Here is a 22,733-nt window from a genome sequence, read left to right as displayed (position 1 = left end):
AGCACAGATGCCTGCGACACCTAATGTTACCAATTCTTTAAATTATACATACAGTGGGCTTTGGCCCAGTCCAGAAAACTCACTCTCTCTCACCTCAGTTATTGGCTATTTGGAGTAATATTACGACTCCTATTGAGTGCTTGCATTTGCAATGCATATGGGACTATTTTATAATTCAAAAGTACCCTGAATCATCACACATTAATACCTTTATGTGTCAGTACATTCACCCCTAGACAAGCAATGGGTGAAAGCCTTTGCTACATCAGGCCCCATATTCTTGACCTGATAGAGGCATTATATACAGAAAGCAATGCTTTTGCTTAGTTTTTTTGTCACTGTAGCAAGGTTTTTTTAATATTTCAGTCAGGACTCTAACTGCGAGCTAGAGCTACTGGCTTTGCCAATGCATGTTTATTTTTGTAGTGGTATTGCGCATGTCACATTGAGGGGAGGGGATCAAGAAGGTTCATTCAGCTCGCGATAAGAAGGGACTGGGGAGGGACTTCTAGACCACAATTTAAATGATCATAAACCTTTATACAAAATGTCTGAGGCTGGAAGCTCAGTGCAGTAACCAGCTAAGAAGACTATGATCATAATAAATACAGTAAAATGACCTGCAGACCTGCTCAAAGTGGTCAGCTTATTAAAAACCATAAAATGCAGGTCTGTCTCTCACATCTATTCATCCAACACACTGCTAAGCACTGAGTCCCATAACATGAGAACTGTATGTACCTCAGTGGTAATTATGCAGAGCTTGAAAGGACTACCCACATAGGATCAAAAACACAAACATAACACACTTCTTACTACACACTCTACTTGGAGTAATTTGCTGTCCCTGTGGGCAGATGCTTCAGTGCCCCAGATACAAGTAATAAGCACTATATACCCGTTGAAACAATACAGTCTGATCTGTAGCTGATCAGTGGTGCATTGGGCTTCAGCGTCGAGGTCACAGGGGACAGGGCAGACTCCTTAGTGCATACAAGACCAGGCATCAATCTGGGCCGCACAGCTGCAGACAGTAGGGACAGCAATGCTCTTTGATGACTGCAAAGCTCAGCGACCGAGTTAAAGCGAGCAGTGCTTTGAAACTGCCCACTGCTGTCCTGTTACCAGTCTCAAAACATATTGTTTTGCCCAGCTTGAGAATGTATGTAGGTGGTACTTATATTTCAGTAACCTGGCCGAACAGCTGTAAAGGCTCAAAGGTAAAGATGCAGTCTGGAAAGACAGAACAGAGCCACAGCACAAGGCTGATGTGCGCCTGCTCCAAAACGAGCCGGATCGCACATTCTGTGATCTTTTAAGTATAAACAGGTGGTCTTTTTGGAGAAGCTTTATACATTTAATTTGTGGAAGTCTGGAATAAACCTGAAGGCCTCCAAACATGTCTTCATGCTTCTGGGCTGCACCTCTTTAAGAGGCCGTGAATTTTAGATCGAGATTTGGCAAATTTATTTCTCTACTGCAGGAGTTGAAACTTTCAAATCAAGAAACTGCTGTTAATGTAACCATATTTAGTTGTATCCTTGCTATCCACATGAGTCGGGTGAAAGGCGAAGGTGGTCTTGTAAGAATCCAAACCCACAATCTGCATGTGGTACACAGATCTGTGCAGCTAGCGAAGCCTCTGGGTGTTTATGGAGGACTGGGACTTGCTGTTTCAGGTTACAAGTAGATCGGTGCAGCAGCCAGATGAAGGTGACCTCCATGTAGGGCGGTCACCTCCCTCTAACTCTAACTACGGACACTGTTTCCAAACGTACACATTTGTATGATAGCCTAATGCATTGTGGATGCTGTTGTCTTGTGTTGCTTCCATTGAACTAATTAGACCAACACACCTGAAATCAAAGATTTGTTGGTGACAGGCCATTTATGTCTACATGTAGACATAAAGATCTATGCTAAACTGCTGGCAAATAGACTGCAACCGCTCCTTCCGATGATTGCACTCCCAGATCAGTCGGGGTTCATCCCTGGACAGTCGACATCACACAACTTGCGTACATTATTCACAGTGTTGCACTATCTCCACTCGAGTGTCCATGCCGCCGCCATTTTTTTAGACGCGACAAAAGCGTTTGAAACGCTTGAGAGGCCGTATTTGTTTACAATATTAACACGCATGGGATTGACCCCTCAGTTTATAAATCGTATCAGGTTGTTATATACAAAGCCGCTAGCAAGGATCAGGGTCAATGGTTTACTATCTAACCCATTCCATATATCACGGGGCACGAGGCAGGGTTGCCCCCTTTCGCCCTTACTCTTTGCCATTGCTATGGAGCCCTTGGCTGCCAGAATCCGGCAACATCATACTGCACGGGGAGTAGGTTTCATTACACGTAGCCTCCTGATCTCACTTTATGCGGACGATGTAACCCTGTACATTCTAAACCCCGAAGAAAATCTAGATCCGATTCTTCGAGAGTTCATCAGATTTGGAGGGCTAGCAGGTGTCTCTATTAACTGGACTAAATCAGTAATTTTTCCACTGACTGATGGTACCCCAGTGGTGACATCTGAGTTCCCACTGAGGTGGGAGGCTGAGGCAGTCAAATACTTGGGGCAATGGCTAAGCCGTAGTCTACAGGAGATTTGGAACTTGAACTTCGGCAAGGCATACATATGGTTGGAAAGTAAGGTTGAAATTTGGTCTAAACTGCCCTTATCCATTGCCGGGAAGGTGGCACTGACAAAATGGTTATTTTGCTGAAATTTCTATACTTGTTTGTCAACGTGCCGATCCCCCTCACACAACATTTTTTCTCACGCTTAAGATCTCAATTACTATCCCTGGTGTGAGCGGGAGGGCAGGCCAGGGTTTCGTGGGACCTATTGACGCTTCCATTGAGACAGGGTGGATTGGGCGCCCCGGACATGCATCTCTATGCCCTATGTGCCCAGGCTCAACTTCTCCATTTTTGGGTGCACCAGACGCCATATCAGCCTCATGTGGTGATGGAGATTGATGCGGTGTCCCTGGTGCCGCTGTACCAGAAGTCACAACGTCCTAGGGGAGATGTAGACATGGCAGGCACCCTGCGCTGGGCGTGGAAGTCGCTCTAGAAGAGAGCTAATATCCCGGTTCTGTATGCGCCATCTATACCACTGGTGCGTAACCCCATGCTACCCTGCATTGAAGGTGGGGTGAGGAAGACCCTGGTTAAAGACATGCCACTACACACTTTTGCTGACATGTATCCAGATGGTGAGTTTAGCCCCCCCACCCGTCAGGACTGAAGATCGCGATGTGTCATTTGCAGAGCTGTTTTTATATCACAAATTGAAAACTGAATGTCATGCACTCTGGGCAGGTTTTCCCGAAGCTTCCCCAATACTGCCAGCTTTAGAGCTTATCCTGAAAACACCTTCCCCACACTAACTAGTCACGTGCTTCTATACCAGCATGCAAAATACTGCTCCGGTAGTTCAGCCAAAGTCCCCACATCAGTGGAACAGTGAACTTGACCCTCCATTGACAGAAGAACAGTGGGAATTCTGCTGCAGGCAGCTCACTGAGCTCTCCCCAAATTATAGACTTCGCCTAATACATTTAAAAAATGTTCATAGATATTACAGGACACCAATCAGCCCCTACCTCATGCGGCTAAGGGAGGATGACAGGTATTGGTGCTGTGGGTATGCCCCGGCATCTTTTTTGCACATAGCCTGGAACTGCCCACGGATCACTGTGTTTTTGCAGGAGATATTTACTGCAGTGAATCAGATAGTTGGCAGAACAGATGCCCCCTCCCCGATGTTGGGCCTCCTAGGTGGCATGAAAGACACACCACCCAAACAGTGCAAACGACATGCACTTCTTTTACTATATGCGAGACGTCAGGTTGCTATTCGTTGGGGGAGAAAGAAGGTACCAAAGTTCAAGGACTGGCTGTCTGATGTGACATATGGTCACACACAACTTGGAATATTCTGGGACCTGATGCCCCCGACTTCAAGACCGCGGGACATATGGGAGCCCTTCCTGAGTTGGGTGCGCACTAGAGCGGAGTCCCCTGTGCCTAGCCCCGGTGCAGATACTTAATGCTGTGTTTCGTTTATAGACAGGATTAGTTTGCAATGAGATTGTATAATTTTCACCAGGCATCCCTTTGAACGGATGAGTATAGCTGTATTATGCTTTTTGTTCGCCTCCGACGTTTCATGTAATTTTGTTTTCACATACAAGATGGTTTACACTACAAATGAGATGTATGTGGTCATATTGCTACCTGACCTGCACGTGCTGCTTACTTGATGTATCATTCCCTATGTGTAACTCTAATGACTTGTACTATGGAGCTTTGTATATTAATGTAACGACATGCTGGCTGGTTTCTTGGTTGGAACATCTGTTCCTATTGTTCGTACTTGAACTGTGTATAAACCTTAATAAAACCAATAAAAAAAAAAAAGATTTGTTGGTGGATGGTTCGGAACTGGACACAGTGTGTGTAAACACCTGGAGTGAGGTGGTAACTCTACTTGCAAGGTAAACTAGTTGTTTCATTAGGCACAGCCACAACCGGAGCAAATAGATCCTGGAGAAGCCACCTATCAATGGATATATCGCTCTGTCTTTCTCTTTGCTCTTCCTGTCCTTCTCTACCCACGCTCTCTCCGTCTCCATCCCTCTCTCACCTTTTTTCTCCCTCATATCATATTAACACATTGATGTATTTTACTGGGACAGGACATGGCCACCACCATCATAGGTGCACACATGTCTGTGCAGATGATGCATTACTCTAGGTACTTCTAACTCCGGCTTAGAAAAGTGGAACCTACAGGTAACATATACATAACCGGAGCAGATGCAGTAAGCCAAGATGTCACCATTCTAGGCTGGAACATGTAAACTTCAGGTTATCAGTCTCTACAGGAGGTGTATTAACTCACAATCTAACATAACTGCCAGTGGAACCTGTAAACTGCAGGTCACACACAGAGGAGGCCTGAAGCAGAGGTTCAACCACACCCATGGCTTATCTAACAAGGTTTGAAACCTACAACCTGCAGGTCACACATTTTTCTCCGGCATTTACTAACTCGCTGATATATAATTAACTTACTGTAAGCTGCTTTTATGATAAATACAAGTTTATATGTATCTGAAAGCAAAGAATACACAAACGGCTGACATGAGATATTCACCATGCCGGACACGGGTCATCTTAGCAGGGAAGAGACGCAGATGGGACTGGGTCGCGACAGATCAGATTTCTCACTGTACAGGTCAAATCATGAGAGGCCTGAGTGCACCTACACAGATTATTCACACTTATTTGTATACTACTGTTTTCTAAGACTAGAAGTATTGACATGCAAAGACAGACATGGTATAGCTAAGCTAATAATGTTAGGCCTGGGGCAATCCAGCAGCTCGGGGAAGGAAGAAATTTTGCATTGAGGCTGGGAGGAGGGGGAAATGGGAAACTGGTCTGTAGGGAAGCATCAATGTTGAAGGCAGGGGCGTAGCTTGGTCAGGAAAACTGGTGGGTGCGGGCTTCAGATTTTCCAACATTCGCGCTGGCATCTCATGGTAATAAATATATGAGAAGCAGCGCGTGAGAGTGGTTTAAGGACCAGTGGAAAGGGAAAGAAGTGCAGATTGTGAGGGGATACTTAAAACACAGGGGGAGGGGAAAGAAAAAGAGAGAGAGAGAGAGAGAGAGAGAAAGAGAGAGAAAGAGAGAGAAAGAGAGAGAAAGAGAGAGAAAGAGAGAGAGAGAGAGGGAGAGAGAGAGAGGGAGAGAGAGAGGGAGAGAGAGAGAGAGAGGGAGAAAGAGAGAGAGAAAGAGAGAGAAAGAGAGAGAGAGAAAGAGAGAGAAAGAGAGAGAAAGAGAGAGAAAGAGAGAGAAAGAGAGAGAAAGAGAGAGAGAGAGAGAGAAAGAGAGAGAGAGAGAGAGAGAAAGAGAGAAAGAGAGCAAGAGAGCAAGAGAGCAAGAGAGAAAGAGAGCAAGAGAGCAAGAGAGCAAGAGAGCAAGAGAGCAAGAGAGCAAGAGAGCAAGAGAGCAAGAGAGCAAGAGAGCAAGAGAGCAAGAGAGCAAGAAAACCTGGCAACTGCATTAAATAATCTGCTTCTTAGGCCCACCCTCTATCGCCTTCTAGCCCCGCCTATTAGTCCACTCCCCAGTTTTAACCCTAACTCACAAAGTTCAGGGAGCACCTCATTCGTTTTAAGTACTGAGAGGGAATGAATGAGCGAAGAAGTGAGAGTGGCAACTGGGAACAGATAAGAAGGTAATGCAAGTGCTACTCGATTCCTATGCCTGGTCGAATCTCTTGTCAAGTCAGGTATGTTATCACTTGGGGTACCATTTACTGAATGAAAACGCAATGTAAAGTTCATCACATGTTAAATCATGGTTCATTTAACCATACCTGAACGATTGCAGAGACACATGTATGGCCGTCACTGAGATAAATGATAAAACCGGTATTCCTTTAATCGTGTATCAAACTAATGTGCAAAGTCGCCCAACCACTTTCCAGACCCCACCACTCTACGACAGAATACATGCACAGCATGGGAATCTAGAATAGGTACACGCTGCAAAAGCTTCTTTGCAAACAGAAAAAACAAATAACCATTGTTCATGGAAAAAATAAGTCGACAAAAAAAAATCAAGGACTATGATGCTTTTTGTAACATCAATTTGAAGCTACAAAAGTACACAAACCCTACGCCTCAGGTTTACAGGATAGTGGGCATGTGACATGCTCAAACAAAGAATACATGTTGTAATTATGCAAACGTAAAGTACTTATCCGCCAAACACCAGCCTTTTTCTCAGACTTTATGTTGCTCTAATATAATGTCCAAAACAACTCAGTCAAATAAATACATCAGAACTATCAAGGACCAGCAATACAGCAAAACTATTGCCAGTCACTCGGGGCCCAATTCACAGAGGTAAACTTAGATTTCAGGTGCAAGTTTACCTTTGTGAACTGGGCCCTTAGACTTCAGGTCAAAAGTTAGATTTCAGCTCTAAGTTTACGTTTGTGAATCGGGTCCTAATTAGTGTGTCCCAATCACTCATTTCTTGTGCCTGCTCTTGTATTTGAAGCATACTGCTTAGTACATACATTTTTTTCTACAAAGCATACTTTATTGTGAATTACTGCCATTTACTTCTAATAAGATCAGGTAACTGAATCAACAAGGGGGAGGGGGGGCAGTATTTCACCCAGGATCACACACTTGGGCCAACTGAAGGAAGTCAGGATTCACACAGATATCCTGATATTGATGTCTTCAACTTAATCCACTACTACATTTGTAAAAGCACAAGCGTAGAGGTCCAAAGTGCTGCTGAATGCCAGGGTTGTCGAATAACACACACCTTGATTGCACCTACTGCCTCTGTCTTTCACCACCCTACACTTACTGACTCGTTATCTCACTCTTACAGGTTCTTTTTCATTCCTGCATGTTCCCTTTGGGTCTGCTTCACTACCCTACCCTAAGTCAACCCTCCACCTTTTTCGGACTTTCGCTCTGGGTCGAAGTCCGATGCTGAAAAATAAGTTATTGTCCCCAAAAACAAATACAGGTGCCCACCACTATCAACAATTAAGCACCGACTTTGCCCCTTGAACACATCTCTCCTTTCCATTCTCCTCACATTTCTTCACATGGGCAAGTTGGAAGGATGAAACTGTTAGTAGAAGTAAAGTTTGTTTTTGTTAGATTAAAAGTTTAGTCTCTATTACATAGATATCCCCATTAAAGACGTAAATACTTTATTCTCTGGTTCTTTTTGAAATACGGAGTTATTTTTTTGTAACTCTTTAGCTCGGTTTTCAGAACTATACATAACAATTTATTTTTTTTACCAATTTCAGAGGTTGTTCAGCATGTGACAGACACCATGCTCCACCACAAACATTACTGAGTACCCTAACTGCCAAAGTGATGGCCAACCACTCTATTTAGAGCTGGTGGCCCACCATGATTCTCACAGCGAAGCCGCTGCAGGTTGAAACCTTAGACCAATAACCTTACAGTCCATCGGCTTAGGTACCCAAGGCCATCAGCCCTATTTAGTGCGGACGTTCCAAAGTACTTTTTTTTTCTATACAGCACTGCCACAAAAAGCATGTCATTTCCAAACAGAAAAAATGTAAATGATCCCTACACCTTAGGAGGAAACTCCGAGAGTTTTAGGGTCAATAGGTTTTTTTTGTTTTTCAGAAACAAACTTCCGTTTTGGGTAGTTTTCTTTGGGAAAAACAAAACAGATTGCAGGATCCGCATGAAACATGGCGGCCACTCTCAAACTTACAGTGCCTCAAGAAAAACGGCCATGGTCTAAGGTTAGAGATCTCTGCCAAGCAGGCAGAGATCTCTCTTTTTTTTTTTTATTTCAAAGTATTTTATTATTTTTTTATAAACAGATACATTAGCATTTCTGTTACGAGGTTAGCCAAACGTAGTTTGTAGTGCAGTGATTACAGGTACTTTAAAATATATGTTTAGCTAATCCCCTCTATATTGACTTGCTGGACAATTAGGCAAAGGATGACAGAAAGAAAGAAGGTGGAAAGAAAGGGGTGGAAAGAGGATACAAGAGCGGTTCTGTAGCAATAAACCTAATTGGGCTGTTTGCCATGTGACAAAGCCGACACCCCACTAGTTAGCTTGTGGCAGGATTGGTAGTCCCGTAAGGCCCCCTCATCGGCTCTTCAGCCATGGTGGTAGCGTTCCAACTCGCTCGCCCCCCCCCCGCCCCCGAGTGGGAGGGGGAGGGAATCGGAATGGTTTCATGAGGGTTCATAAAAGTCTAGGTACGTGTCGAGTGACTTCCACATCCCCCTGGTTGCTGGTCTCCAGGGTGAGTTTTGTAAAGCAATGTTATCCGCGCTACTGAAGTGCGTCACCCAGTTGACCTAGCCTTTGTATGAGGTTTTAGTTGTGTCTTTCCAGTTGGTTAGGACCATTTTTACTGCCGCGGTCAGGAGCAGGTCTAGTAGGTCTTTGTCATGCTCCGATCTTAGTCCTGTAGTCATGAATGCAGTGGCGAGGGAGGAAAATTCAGCTTCAGTGTGCAGCCCAGTGCTCTATTTATGAAACCAAAGACTTTTCCCAGAACCTTTTGAGTGATGGGCAATAGTAGATGAGATGTGCTAGGTCCCGCTTTTCCTTGCTACAGTTCCAGCATAGATCACCTTCCCTGAGGCCTAGTGAGAATAATCGAGCAGGGTCCAGAAAGCCTTGTGGAGTAGCCGGAATTTTGTTTGCGATAGTACCGGGGACATTTTATTACGTGAGGCAGAGGTCCATAATATAGCCAGTTCTAGCTCATTAAGTGAGGTATTGCCTTGTTTTACCCAATAGTTAGTTGTCTTAGCGTTAAGTTTGGTGTAATTTGGGCGTAGAAGTTTGTAGAGGTGTGATACCTGATGACCTAGTCTGTTGATCTTTGCCATGTACTGTGGGATTGACGGTTTGGCAGGCGATAGTTTGGCTTTGGATAGGGCTGTTTTGATTTTCAGGAAGTTTTGGAACTCAATGTCCGTTAGGTTATGTCTAGATTTCAGTACGGTAAACGTGGTGAGGTATCCCCCTTACTCTAGTTGGGCTGGGTGGGAGATGCCTTTCTCTATCCATGTGTCGAGGGCTAGGCATTTTCCCTTGTATCTGATCTTGCTATTGGCCCAGAGTGACTCCAGCTTCGAGTCCTTTATGCTGTTCTCCATGTTCTTATCTATTCTTAGTAGGGGAATTTTTGTGTATTTAAAAATGGAGCTGGAGGCATGAAGATGCTGGTTAGCTGTTGACAGCGCCATTGAGTTTAAATTGTTCAGTATGGCTCTCTCGACTTGTAGCCATACCAGTGTGTATCCGTGAGGAGGTGATATCCAGTAGGCCCCTTGTTTTGCCAGAAATGCTGTTTGGAAGATTCTGTTAGATTTACCCCTCCCAGTTTTTTCTCCAGTCTTAGTTTTTTTATGCTTATCCGTGCCTTCTTCCCACGCCATAGGAATTTAGTAATCAGGTTATCTGTTTACGGTGGGATTCATCTGTGAGTAGGAGTGGGAGCATGCTGATCAGGTAGTTGATCATCATTTTGATCGTTTCGATTCTCCCCCACCAAGTTATACATTTCGGGGAACAGGCCTCCAAGAGTTTCTTTATTTTTTCTAGCAATAGTTTCTCATTGTGGCCTAGTGTGCTCATGAGGTCGCTACCAAAGTGTATACCTAGATATTTGATAAACCCTGTTTGCCAGGCCAGGCCCGATCCCCCTAGGGTGTCCCTAGTGCAGTGGATGTTCAGGGGTTTGCATTCTGATTTGTCCCTGTTGAGCTTATATCCTGAGTGTCCCGAGTATATCTCTATGGTGTCTATCAGGACCTCAATTGAGGTCATTGGTTGCTCCGTTACAATTAGAATGTCATCCGCGTATGAGGCCAATTTTATTTCAACGTCATTAATATTGACCCCTTTTATTTTCGTGTTTGCCTTGATGTCGCTGATCAGGGTTTTCAATGCCAGCAGAAAAAGTGATGGGGACAGAGGCAAGCCGTGTCTAGTGCCGCGTTGTAGCGTAAGTGGTTCGGAGAGTGACCCATTAATGACAATACGTGCTCTTGGGTCCCCATACAGTGCCATGACCTTCCGTATATAGCCTTCACCTAAGTTGAAGGATTGCATGCACTGCTCCAGGAAGGTCCATGATACTCTATCGAAGGCCTTCTCAGCATCAAGGGTAATAGCTACAGATGGCTCTGGTTTTTTTGCTGTATGTTCTAGTATGAGGCAGAGGAGTCCGGTGTTGTAGTTAGACATTTGGGTCCTTAGGAAACCTACTTGGGAGTTGCTTATTAGGTTGGGTAGGACAGAATTTAGTCTGGTTGCTGGGATTTTTGCATACATTTTGCAGTCCACATTAATTAGGGATATGGGCCTGTAGTTCGTGGGTAACAACTGATCCTTACCCTCCTTTGGGATGACAAATATGTTGGCTTAGGACATGGATTGTGATACCAACCCATTCTCCACACAGTGATTGAACACCCTCTTCATGGTAGGTTTCAGCTGCTCTAGAAAGGACTTGTAAAAGGAGGCTGTGTACCCATCCAGGCCTGGGGCTTTGTTGTCCTTCATAGATTTGACCGCCATTTCAATCTCGGCGATGCTAACTTCTTGCCCTAATCTCTGTGCTTCTACACTGGTTAACTGTGGGAGGCCAAGTCTGTTAAAGTATTTTGTGTACGCCTCCAGATCCAAGATCTGGTTGTTTTTATAGAGTTCCTGATAAAACTCTTGAAAGGTTTCGAAGATGTTTTTGTGTCTTGTGTGGGTTTTGTTGCATGGGTCTGTGATGGATGAGATGGTAAATTGGTTACGCTTATGCTTCAGGTGGGAGGCTAGTAGTTTCCCTGCTTTATTTGCTTCGCAGAGGTTAATGGCCTTGTATTTGTTAAACCACAGTCCGGCTCTCTCACTCAGGATCCTATTGTATTCATACTTTTTCTAGTTAGGTCCGTTCGGAGTTTGGTATCGTGAGTGGCCGGGGCATGGGCCGTTTCTAGGCTTTTGATGTCCTGCCCGAGCTGGGTCAGCTGCAAGTTTGTGTTTTTGTTTATTTTGGATTTAATTTCGATTATTGTGCCTCCGACGGTGGCCTTCAGTGCGTCCCATAGGGTGGTGGCGCTAATCCCCGGTGAGTCATTGTGTCTAAGGTATTCCCTTATGGCCTCCTCATTCTTTTTTTTGTTCTCGGGGATAGCTAGAACGTCGCTGTTAAACCGCCACCTCCGGGGGATGTCTTTGTTGTGGCAGACACTCAGCTTTAGGCTGATACATGAATGTTCTGATACTAACCTAGGCGCTATGTCAGAATGTTCTATTAGGTGTGTGTGTGGACCTGTGATTAATATGTAATCTATCCTGCTGTACGAGTTGTGTGGGTTGGAGTAGAATGTGAAGCCCCTAGTGTCGGGGTGCTGGAGCCGCCATGGATCCTTGAGGTTGAATTTGGAACAGATATTCTTTAGTGTAGTGTGTGCACTTGTGGGCTGGTATTGACAGGGTGACTATCTATCCAATATATATTGGGCAGGCAGAGATCTCTAGCAGGCTGCAATCCACCAGAGGGAATCAAAGTGAAATGGAATTCTGCCTATCTAAACCTAAGTGCAAAAAGAACAATTGATGGACAGAATCACTTTTATCCCTACCATTCACTGATCGCTACCTCAATTATTTGGTTCATTATTGTAAACTACTTCCATCTCACTTTACCACTATGATGCACTGATGACTACCTCATTTACTTCGTTTAGTCATGTAAGCTGCACCCAGCCACTTTCTACACCTGGATTACACCGTTGCTACCTCTTACATTATGATGTGTCAATTTGGCTCCACCTAACTGGTTGCTACCTCTCATATATTGTACATTGTGTAAGCTGCACCTACGCACTGTTTGTTCCTGGATTGCATCGACTGCTACCTCTTATACTTTTGGCTACTTTTGGCCACTCACTAGTGTCACTCCTTTGCCCTGTAACCAACGGCTGACAGTTTTATTGTCGTCTTTTCTCCCACACCCAACGTTACAGCCATCCTAACATGGATCTCATCGGTAAGCACACATATAGAATCAACTACCCTTCCACTCTCACCAAAAAAGCCGCTAAACGCTTTAAACATAACTTCTTGAGGTCGCACCCTGAAACACCCTTTGCCGACACCTACTTCTCACCGGGCAATGGAGCCCTGAACATTGATATCATCTTCCACACCTCACGCACAGCCCAATGGAGAAAAGCGTTTCTAACCCTACTCACCGTCTCCACCACCAGGAAAACAGCTCATGGCATAACTCTCTCTATCACACCTTCCCAACTCTTCCCTGGCAGAACCACCATTACTATCTACAATAACGGGATTGTCCTAATTCAATCCACGGACAAGAACCTGGAACTACTAGACAACCTGTTCCCCAAGTTCAAAGAGCACCTTTCCAAGCTGCGGACCTCCACCCAGAATTCCACCAGCACTATCACCCCTGACGTCGCAGCCCCCACCCACAACACTTCTAACATAGCTCAGCGTCGGATCCACACGCACCTCACCTCTACCCCCAGCACCCTAGTCAATCGCCCACCTGCTGTTACCGCCCCACACTCCCCAAGCGCAGTCACCAATCTCTCCCCCTCATACACTAGCCGCCCCTCTAACAATACCCCTTTGACCCCCACTCATACCTCCCCATCCCTCTCTCCCCTGACATAACAACCCCCACCCACAACACCTCCTACCTAGATCAGCACCAGAACAGCACGCACAATGACAAATCCCACCCTTTGTTCCCCCCACTCTCAGTCCCCACGTGAGTACACCCCCCCATAAATCCTCGATACACCCACATCCTCGATACCCCCACGCCCCCTTCCCCCCACGCTACACCCCCATGAACGCTTCTGAAAACACCACCGTCCGGATTTTATCTCCCCCCCTTCCCTCCCCCCCACGGCAGATCCATCTCCCTCCCCAGCTCCCTCCCCACTCTCACTCACGACACCCCCACCCTCCCAACCAGTCCCACAGAACATACCACCTCCCTTACCTTAGCATCCCCCCCTCTCTCCCCTCCCATTCTCAGCCCCCACTACCTTCCTGCCACCCCCACTGTCTTCAGCCTTCACTCACTCTTCAACTCACCGGCACCGTCTCCCACTGACGACACTACCTATGCCTCCCACCCTCCCCCTACTTCACCCACACCCCTCGCCCACAAACCCGCCCACACTCCGAATGCCATCCCACTCATTATCACCGTAGAACCTTCCAACAACGCTAGCATATCCCCCCCCTCGATACCCTGCCCGCTTTCCAGCTCACTACTCAACCATTCACCAATGGCTCTCACCACCAACGCCATCTCCAATCCTCCTCTTGACCTGACTTTATCCACCCTCCAACAAGTCAAAGAGGATCTCCTACAAGTCAAAAAAGATCTCCGCGCAATCAAAGACCTTCTCTTCTCACAGCCCAGTCTACCTCCCACCATCCCACTACCCTACAAACGACGCACCCTCCCTACATACCCTCGCCTCCAACGACCCCCGCGATGGCTGACTATCCCCGTTCGCAATAACTCCCACCGCCCCCGCCGTGTCCTCAACTCACTGTCTGACCGCGACCTATGCTCTCTCCTACGCTCTTATGGCCCAGGTCCGGTAAAACACATATCCAACACACACATCCCCATACCCACAATTCTCTCAAATCCTCTGAGGCTCCCAACCCATAGCAACAGAGGTTCCATCCCTAACAACCTCAGAAAAGTCTCCCTCTCTCTAGAAGGCTCGACCACCCTTCTCACTCCCAAACTCAAATGCATCCTACTCAATTGCAGATCGGCCCAGAGACACTCCTCCGACATCGCTGATCTCGTCTCAGCAATGGATCTGGACCTAGCCATTCTGACTGAAACGTGGCTTACTGAAGCCTCTACCCCGATAATGGACATATTAGTCCCCCCCAATTATCACATCATTAGACTGGACAGGCCTGGCAAGACGGGCGGGGGAATTGCATGCATTTTTAGGAGCAACCTCTCCGTTACTAAAGCCACCTCCCCCTCCCTTACTTCCTGTGAACTCCTCTGCCTCGATATCACCAGCGAGGGCAAACAAGTTTGTGCTTTACATCTCATCTATCACCCGCCTGGTGACAACCTCATATTCACCCAACAACTCATGGACACGATCACATCCAATGCCGGTCGGCAGATCACCCAAGTCTACCTGGGTGACTTTAATCTCCACTGGAATGATCAGAAAAAGACAGCGGTGAATAGTCTCAAAACTTTCCTTAATGCGCTTGACCTCACCCAAATATGCGATAGACCAACACTCGACAAAGGCTCGATACTCGATCTCATCATCGCCAAAGAGGACTCTACCCAACTGGAGGCGATCCAACCCTGCGACTGGTCAGATCACCACATTATCACCTTCTTTATCAACGAAAAAGTTAAACCTAACCCGGCTCAACCCACCAAATCCAAAACCTGGAAAAGGGACATGAAGAATCTTAACCCCACTACCCTGCCTCCCCACATCGGCAGTCTCCTCCTTCCCCCTTCAGGTGCCTCGGATGTTCAATCACTGACCGACCACTACCTTGACTCTATGAATTCAATAGTCAATGAAGTCGCCCCATTGCAACTGAAGAGAGTCTCCACCAAAATTTCTAACCCCTGGTATGACGGCAGACTCAATGACGACAGGCGTACTATGCGAATGGCAGAACGTACCTGGAGATCTGACCCCTCATCACTGCATCTAAAAACGCTTAAAAACAAGAGAAATGCCTACTTTAGGAAAATAAAGCGCACAAAGTCGGACTTCTTTAGCCGCCAGCTGGACCAAGCAAAAAACAGGCCAAGAAAACTGTTCGAACTAATCAAGACTCAAACAAAGACACAACCCTTACAATCAAACAGCGCAACAAGCGACACCCCACACTGTGAAGCCTTCTCTGCTTTCTTTAAGCTAAAGACCGACAACATAAGAAATGACCTCATCATGGATGTAAGCCGATTCCCCAACCACACCAGAAATTCAACCTAAAAACAAGGCATCCTGGCTGTACTTTGACACCTACTCGGAAGAAGCAATACACAAACTGCTCTGCACCTTGAAGCCCTCTAATCACCTCATAGACCCCCCTACCTGCTAATGCTGTAAAAGACTTCATCCCCTTGCTCCTCCCTCTTTGGACCAAAATCATCATCAGCTCCCTTCAACAAGGTCTCATTCCAGACTCCCTCAAGGTGGGGCAAGTCACGCCTATACTCAAGAAACCCACAGCTGACCCGTCTGACCTGAACAATTACCGGCCTATCACCAATATCCCCACCCTGGCCAAACTGCTGGAGAAATGTGTCCAACTCCAACTAACAAAACACATTGACCAATTTGACCTCCTCAACCCTCACCAATCAGGCTTCCGAGCGAAACATAGCACGGAAACAGCTATGACACACATAATTGATGATGCCCTCCAAATCCTTGATCGCAATGAGTCCTGCCTCCTCATCCTTCTTGACCTCTCTTCAGCATTTGACACGGTCAAACATGAGAACTTACTGGAGCTGCTAAGCACTAGAATGGGTCTATCGGGAACTGTTCTCAAATGGTTTCCTTCCTTCCTTCATAACCGGTCTCAGAAGTTCAAGATCGACAATGTGCTATCTACACCGGTGCCTGCAGATCTAGGTGTTCCACAAGGATCCTCCCTCTCCCCCACAGTGTTCAACCTCGTCATGGAACGGCTCGCCACCTTGCTCCAAGCATCCAATGTTCAATTCCATATGTACGCCGATGACACACAACTTTACCTAAAGCTACAATCCCCGGAAGATATCAAACTTCTGAATTCCACACTTAGTAACACTCAATCTTGGTTGGCCGATAATCACCTCAAACTAAATGCGCTGAAAACTGAGTTCCTACTCATCTCACCCCGGCGAAAATTTCCACCACCCAAACCTGGCTCAATAACCTAACAGCACTCAATGTCCAACCTACCATCGTGGACTCGGCGAAATCCCTAGGCATCACAGTCGACGCCAAGCTCAACATGCAACAGCACGTTAGCAAAGCCACAAAAGGAGCTAATTTCCAAATCAACACACTGAGGAAACTTAAACCCTTCCTCCCTGCCAAAGACTTTCAAACTGCTGTACAAGCTTAAGTCATCCCTCGCATAGACTACGGAATTGTGGCCCTCAGCAGACTCCCGCTATCCACAACAGCACCCCTAAGAGCCTCCCTGAACGCTGCCGCGAGACTCATTACTGGCTCAAGAAAACATTCGCATATATCCCCAGACTTAAAATCTCTAAAATGGCTGCCTTTTGAAGCCAGAATACAGCTAAAAATTGCAGATATGACACACTCGGCCGTGCACCACAATGCACCCAACTACCTCGCTCAAAAGTTGTCTATATCAGGAGGGTCGAGATCCAATAGAAGTACAAAAAATCTACTCCTGAAACCTCGTAGATTCCGGAAAGAAAAAACATACAAGCGCTCCTTCTCAGGAATGGCACCCAGGATCTGGAATGCGCTCCCTCCGGAAACCAGGCTTATCTCCTCCACTGCACTTTTCAAGAAAGAGGTGAAAACAATCCTTCTGGCCAAGATCTCCTGAACTTTATAGGTACTGGATCTGAGACTCTGCATCGCTTTGTATCACTGATCACCTTGTTCTTTGGCACTATACTCCTACTTGATGGTGACACTACTACGCTACTCTCTTACTACCGACCAATATATGATACACTTTGGTTTATTGAATCACCCTCCTGATGCCCCCACCCAGTGCTTACTCTATCCTAAGAAATTGGTATAAGCCATCCACACATCCAAGGTTTTACCTGAACCCTTCTGTAGTGGGATCAATGACTTGTGCCGTCTTATATTACTTGTTTACCCGATTGTATATTGATATGTTTCTGTACATTACTGTTATCCTATTATGTTAGTGATTACTATACTGCTCCCATTATCTTGTTCATTCCTGCTGCCCCTACCCCTGTCTCTGTGAAGCGCTCTGATATCTGTAAGGATCTTGTTCGCGCTATATAAAACTTTGAATAAATAAATAAATAAATGTCATACATTCACCCCAGTACAGAGATCTGGGCCTAAATCCATCGTTTATTTGCTCACCGTACCATTCCAGTTTAAACCCAGGCATATGCAAATCAGTCTTGACCCTGTGCCTCATGAGAACAGTCCAGCCCGAACTGCCAGGCCTGGTCCTCCCTGGACTGGAAACAAGCATCCTAGGACCAGTTTCGGGGTTTCACCCCTCATCAACCAGGATAGCTTGACTCCAGTGAGATGGAGAGCACGGGACCCACGAAGCACAGGGTCAAGACTGATTTGCATATAGCTGTGTCTGAACTGGGGTGCCGAAGTGAGATAAATATCAATGATGGTTTCAACCCAGATCTGTGACTGGAGGGGAGTGTCTGAAAAGTTTCAGTGCTCCGTCCATCATCTCCTTGTGTTTGCTTTGTTCGTCCTAGGTTGGCAGGGTATGCCCAGAAGGGGGTCTCTTCCTCACTTTGCCACTGGATTCAGGCTAGCCTGGCTGATGAGGGCTGTTAGTCCGAAACCAGTCCTAGGATGCTTGTTTCCGGTCCAGGGAAGACATGGCTTGGCATTTCAGGCTGGACTGTTCCCATGAGACACAGGGTCAAGCCTGATTTGCATATAGCTGTGTCTGAACAGGGGTGGCAAAGTGAGCTAAAGAACAATGATGGATTCAACCCAGATCTGTGACTGGGAGTGAGTGCGAGTGTCTGATAAGTTTTAGCGCTCCGTCCATCATCATCTCCTTGTTTGCTTTACCTAAACCTAAATGACTCCTATAGTTGTCAAATGGGCTATTAGACATACTTTATGACTGCTTAAAATGCATTTCGAGAGAGAGAAAAATACTGAATACATATTCATGTGGTAGGCTTGCTTAGCAAATACACAAGCATGTGCACATGCATGCTTAGTGACACAAAAACTGAGTGTGCCCAAGCTTTTCCCTATAAGAGAAAAATAAACCGTATTGAAAGCTAGTCGACACCTTTCTTGCATGAAGTTTTTTTGTTCTATAATTAAACATTCACTCCTGCATCCTCAATGCCAGAACTGGTCCTGGTATCTTGTCTGTTACAAAATGAGAACAGCTTGTGAAAGGTGCTTGCAAACCATGTTTAGCACTATACAATACACATTATTCAAAACATTTATCTACAAGGGAAGCTATTTAGTGCAGTCTGTAATGGACAGTATCTTATTCTGAGTCGTAAGGAAGGGGGAAATTGATTTTTCTTAAAAGGTGATGCCACTGAAGTCAATCGAAGGAATCTATTATTTTTTAGAGTAGGAATCGTTTGCCGGGTGGGTTCCCCCTATGAAGCCTATGAGAGGCATTTGGCTTGCCTTGTTGAGATAGTAAACATTTTCACAAGTGGGAAGACGCTCGCTAAATAAGGACATGCTGAAGGTTATGCAGCTGGAGATACCACACTACTATGAGTAACCTGGCCAGCCATACTGATTATAATTCCACCAACGTTCTATATGCTATCTAGTTACCGTGCTCTAAGACATGTATTGGACAAAGCTCAGAAGATGGTAGCCCAGATGTTCAAATTCATTTAGCATTTCTTAATGGGCCAAATCGCTGCGTTGGCCCATTAAGCAATGCTAAATGGCCTTTATAGATGTACCAAGGGCAAAAACCGGTTGCAATTTGCCATTTTTACCCTATAGAAATCGCAATTTGCGACCGAGAATTAGGAATCACAAATAGGGATTACCAATTTGCGATCCCTAAAGTACAAGTGCGTAGCATTTCCTAAATGCAAATCAGGAGTTTAGGCAATGCAATCACCATCGACTTCAAGTTAATGGTAACCATTTGCAAAATAAAAAATGTGTTCAAAATGCATTTTGTATTGTGACATGAAGCACACACATGATCCCAGGGCATATGTGCACTTGCTTGTGCCCTAGGGAATTCAGGGTGCCTCCTGGGGGTCCTTAAGCCCAGAGTCACCTTTGGCTTTGTATTTCTTAAATTGCGATTTCCTATATGGAAATCACAACTTAGGAAATGCAAACCATTTCCTATTCCGCCCATCGGCAGGAATACGATGGCATTTCCAATTTGCGATTCCCTAATAGCAATTCCTAATCTGTAGGAATTGCTATTAGGGTATCGCAAATTTTTTACATATCCTTTTGCAGTTCTTAGACAGCAATTTCTATGGAGTTGCTATTTAAGAAATGCAAACGGCAACCTTAGTACATCTGGCCCTAGGTCTTGCAATTTACAGCATAATAGCCAGAGTGGGTGGGCCACTGCAAACGTTCTTTTTGTTCCACCATCTCATTGATCACAACCACAAACAAATAGATAGATATATGCCAACAGGTTACTGACCCTAGAACACAAACTGGAATGATGACCGCTTGAGGAAACTCCTTCAAAGAGAATGCAGGTGAATAAACTTCATGGACACCTTTGACTAAACCAGCGAAGTCATAACAGTCCAATCACATGGTTCAGGCCAACAACTCGGATTTCATTTCTTTGTGCTCGTCACCAATATTACGGTTGAAAGCATTTGCCTTATGTTTTAATTTATCATTGCCATGCCCAATGTTCTTTAATCGCTTATATTTCTGTTTTGTATGGCTCAGGTAGAGAGTCAATGGCGTGAATACCTGGATTCAAAACCAATACCTGACTCCTATGTAGTAGCAATAGTTGTCAACAAAAGCTGTTACCCACTGTTACTATGCCATAAAGTAATTTCATGCTGCCCCAGCTGGGCTCTCAGAAAGCATGCCAGAGTAGTCCTGGAAAGTGCCCAGCGCAGCTGCAATATCAGATGGAAGGGAAGGGACAGAGAGTGGTACGGGTGGGTGGCAGGAGACAATGTATTTTTTTATTTGGAACAGTGGGAGAGGCCCTGTTATGTAAAGCATCCCATTGCGCCTCTGCATAATAGTTGAAAGCAGAGGCAAGTGATTTTTGGGACCATACAGAACAAAATTATAGATGGATAAAAGGGAATTACTGGAATGTTTTACACCTCTGGGTTCTGAGTGACGTCACAGACAACGCGAGAATCGCCCTTGTTGTCTATTTCATGTCACTCAGAATTCCTTAATGAAAAACCTCTCAGTAGTTCACTGTTCTCAGTCTAAAAATCTATATATTACTATTGTGCACTAGCATAAGGTTTGTATACCATGGTTCCAGCTTGATTACTTGGATACAATGATTATATCCTGCAATTAATTCCTGTTGCTAGAGTTACACTAGGGTGCCCTTCCCCCAGCCCCTTTAACTGTCTGGTTGCAATGATTCTCCCCTCCCCCCAGCAGTTTGTTTTCAAAATGATGGTCTTTTTTCCATACCTATGGCTTATAAACACCTCATATGGCAATCAGAATTGGAAATTAGTTAGCTCCTTTTCCTCCATCGTAGAACGGTTTCCTGCAAATGTTAATTATTTCTACATATTTTTCCCCTGATTTTGGTGTTCCAGCTTCCAGAGGCTGCCCTATTTTTGATGTAACTACATAAGTGCCTGCTTGCGATCCTTGTTTTAACCCGCTCTGGCAGAGACTGAAGGTTTCACACAGCTGCTCATCTCTCCTTTCTGCCAGGTGAAGGCCTTCCTCGATATCCAGAGATCTCCTTGCCTCTCTGTTTTTATAATGCCAATTCTTAGGTTCTTTCATATTGTGACCTTTTTAGATACTAGAGAATTCTTGTGACCTCGAGATTGGTGTGGTAAGCCGCTCCTCCAATTCACTTGTTTTGAAGAATGCCCTATTCTGCCTTTGGAGGCCGATTACTCACTTTTTGGTTTTGTTTGTTTGTTTTAGATTTGAGGTAGCTCAGATTGGTCGTGGTAAGGCCTGCCTAAACTTGAGAGATGACTCACTGGCCTAAACCGGAGAGATGACTCATTGGCTTTCTAGGGCACTTTTTCAATTCTACCTTTTCAAGACCTTTAAGTGACACTTCAAGGGCATCCCGCAATTTGTGTATTGCAAGTTATGCTATTGACTGCATCAACAGGACTCTCCTACAATTCAATTGTTTAATTGCCCCCTTCAAACCTCTATTATGTTAGGTTTCTTTAGGGTTATGAATCCTAAATTATTTAATCGACACCGTCCTGATGATGACCCATCATGTAGGACTCCCGGATCGTCGAGAGGAGGAGAGAGGCCAGCGGAAGTATCCCATAGCACAGGACTGGGAGGTCATGATGTTAGAATTGGAAGGGATGGTATTGATATCTTCACAGGCGGATAGGTAGTGAAACCATGTAGACTATGTGGCCCAAGGCTCAGCCGAGGGTGGGTAGGAATCCTTCTGTGCGCAGGCTATTTGAACCCCTGTAATGTATTGGGTTTGTTCAACATTACTGTAGAGTAGTGGCGCATATTGGCTTTCATTGAGATCAGGAGACGAGTTGGGTAGGGGTGGGAGATGCGGGGAGGGGGAGGAATGGGATTACGGTTCATTATTTGTCGATATTGGTTCTAAAATGACATATTGTATTGTATAACGACAATCCTGTAGGCGAGAATACGATATAACATGTTTGAGTACTGTCTTAGAGATTATACCTTTTTTTCTGCTACTTGAGATGACATGACGCTTATGTAAATCGGTAATTATGTTTAGCTGGGAGAAAATGAGAAAACGACTATGCTATACAGAATGTACGTTCGATTTGATGTAATTAACACTGTGCAGTCGATAATAAAGAGTTTAAAAATCAAAAAAATGTAGGACTCCCGGATTGAAACATTCATAATCATCCCTAATGGCCGGTCTCTTGATCAGTGTTTACAAACTCACCAGCGACCTCATTAAAAAAGTCTACATATAGTCTCCTCAGATACAGAATTGTTAGCACCAATTATTTTGTTCCATGCCGGTAGCTTTGCACATTAGATACACCTCAGCACTGCACAGTCTCCACTTTTTACCTTGTCACCTATACCACCTGGTACCACGTTCTGCTTTGTAAAAATGCATCAAATATTAGTTAATTTTGGTGAGTCTGTTTACTTTTAGTCACTTGATGCATACTTACTTCTCGAGGCACAACTCATTTGCCCTTTTGAATGCCAATACTGTATAA

At 45.2% G+C, this 22,733-nt stretch overlaps 1 protein-coding gene across 1 annotated transcript in view; it reads right to left on the bottom strand.

The window, feature by feature from the left end:
- The window catches only part of CAPN1 (calpain 1), a 245,531-nt gene that overhangs the window by 215,037 nt on the left and 7,761 nt on the right, over window positions 1–22,733 (bottom strand). The window lies entirely within an intron of this gene.

The sequence above is a fragment of the Lissotriton helveticus genome, chromosome 9 (genome assembly GCF_964261635.1).
Source record: "Lissotriton helveticus chromosome 9, aLisHel1.1, whole genome shotgun sequence".
NCBI classification, from domain to species: domain Eukaryota; kingdom Metazoa; phylum Chordata; class Amphibia; order Caudata; family Salamandridae; genus Lissotriton; species Lissotriton helveticus.
Note: the sequence above shows the minus strand (reverse complement) of the source record. Positions and strands in the feature narration are given on the sequence as shown.